Source organism: Saccopteryx leptura, chromosome 1 (genome assembly GCF_036850995.1).
Source record: "Saccopteryx leptura isolate mSacLep1 chromosome 1, mSacLep1_pri_phased_curated, whole genome shotgun sequence".
Classification (NCBI taxonomy): Eukaryota; Metazoa; Chordata; class Mammalia; order Chiroptera; family Emballonuridae; genus Saccopteryx; species Saccopteryx leptura.
Genome location: NC_089503.1, coordinates 73909113 through 73911229, shown reverse-complemented (window position 1 = coordinate 73911229; position 2117 = coordinate 73909113). Strand labels below are relative to the sequence as shown.

Here is a 2117-nt window from a genome sequence, read left to right as displayed (position 1 = left end):
GTTTATGTATGTGTCTGTGTGTACAAATGTGTGCTTGCGTATTCACGGTAGTCTGGCAAAACACATAGCGCAGATGAAGTACTCAAATGCCATATGTGGGGGGAAAAAGAAAGAAAAATAAAAGTTGTCTTAAATTAATTAGGTTAAAAATTTTATTTGAAAGTTTTCTCCCCTGAGTTTACAATATAAAAATTGAGATGATAAAAATCATGGCTTCCCAGGATACTAGAGACAGTGTTCATTTGTTACATTGAAATGCATACATATCAGCCTTCCCCTGACGCCAACTCAAAGCAACCACTTGTTAACATTTTCCGCTTAGGCTCTCTGCTCCCAGCGGTGCAATGTGGCAACTGCAGTGACCCAGCTAGAGCTGCCCAATGACAAAGCAGTGAAGAGAAAAGCAGTCTTTCAAGGAACAAGGACATGTATACGATGCCAGGAAAGATTGTAAAGAAGCTCGTAATTGTTATACAAAAGCTGCAGACATGTGTCCTAAAAATGCTAGCTACTTTGGGAATTGAGTAGCTGTCTTGGTTATGCTCGGAAGTTTCCAGGAAATTCTTGGAGATGCACAGCAGTCAGTGAGGTTGGATGACAGTTTCATCCTGGGACATCTATGAGGGGACAAATGCCGTGGCAGGATGTTCCAGTTTTCAGAGGGCCCTAGAATTGAATCACAAAAATTCTCAGGCACAACAGGAGTTCAAGAATACTAATGTAGTCATAGAATATGAAAAAATAGCACAAATAAATTTTTGAGGAACAGTATTTTTGAAGGTTGTTTTCTGCATGGACTGTGCCCTAGAATTGTCCCTGCTTGCCATCACTTCAAAATCCTCAAAGCAGAATGTTTAGCAATGCTGCGTCGTTATCCAGAAGCACAGTCTTTGGCCAATGACATTTTACGAATGGATTTCACCAATGTAGATGCTCTGTATGTATGAGGTCTCTGCCTTTGTTTTGAAGATTGTATTGAGAAGGTGGTTCAGGCTGTCAGGATGACTCCTGACCATAAGAAGGCTTGTGCAGAATGCCTAAGCACCTAAAGCAAAGAAAGATGATGAGAATAAAGCCTCCAGAAAAGAAATTTCATGTTAACCTATGAACTGTACACAGAAGCCCTGGGGATAGACCCTAACAATATAAAACAAATGCTAAACTCACCTGTAATCGGGGTTGGGTTAATTCCAAGCCTAGGAAATGAGATGATGCAATAGAAGGCTGTACAAATGCAGGGAAGCTCAATGACACTTACATAAAAGCCTACTTAAGAAGAGCTCAGTGTTACATGGGCACAGAACAGCAGAAAGTAGCCGTGTGAGACTATGAAAAAGTGTATCAGATGGAGAAAACAAAAGAACACAAACAACTCCTAAAAAATGCACAGCTGGAACTGAAGAAGACAAAGAGGAAAAATTACTACAAGATCCTGGGAGTGGAGAAGAATTCTGCTGATGAGGTCAAGAAAGCGTACTGGAATCAGTGATGCGCCATCCAGATGTGGACAGTAGAGCCAGTGCCAAAGCTCAGAAGGAGAAGAAGAAAATGTCAAGGAAGTCAGGGCGTTTTACCAACCTCTCTGATCCCAAGAAAGATGCTCGCTATGGCAGTGGACATGACCTGGATGAGGAGGGCATGAACGTGGGTGATTTTGATGCAAACAATATCTTTTTCTTTTCTTTTTTTCTTTTTTGACAGAGACAGAGAGAGAGTCAGACAGGGACAAACAGACAGGAAGGGAGAGAGATGAGAAGCATCAGTCCTTCATTGCAGCTCCTTAGTTGTTCAATGATTGCTTTCTCATCTGTGCCTTGATGGGGGAGAGGGGGCTACAGCAGAGCAAGTGACCCCTTGCTCAAGCCAGCGACCATGGGGTCATGTCTCTGATCCCATGCCCAAGCTGGGGAGCCTTGCTCAAACCAGATGAGCCCACGCTCAAGCCAGCGACTTTGGGGTTTCGAACTTGGGTTATCCACGTCCCAATCCAAGGCTCTATTCCCTGCGCCACCACCTGGTCAGGCACAAACAATACCTTTAAGACATTCCTTGGTGGTCCTGGGAGCTTCGTTGTTAAAGCATCTGGTTCAGGGAATTTCTTTTTTCAGTTTGGCTAA

At 43.1% G+C, this 2117-nt stretch overlaps 1 pseudogene; it reads left to right on the top strand.

The window, feature by feature from the left end:
• The first annotated feature begins 488 nt into the window (after nucleotides 1-488).
• On the top strand, nucleotides 489-2117 carry LOC136388911 (dnaJ homolog subfamily C member 7-like; annotated as a pseudogene).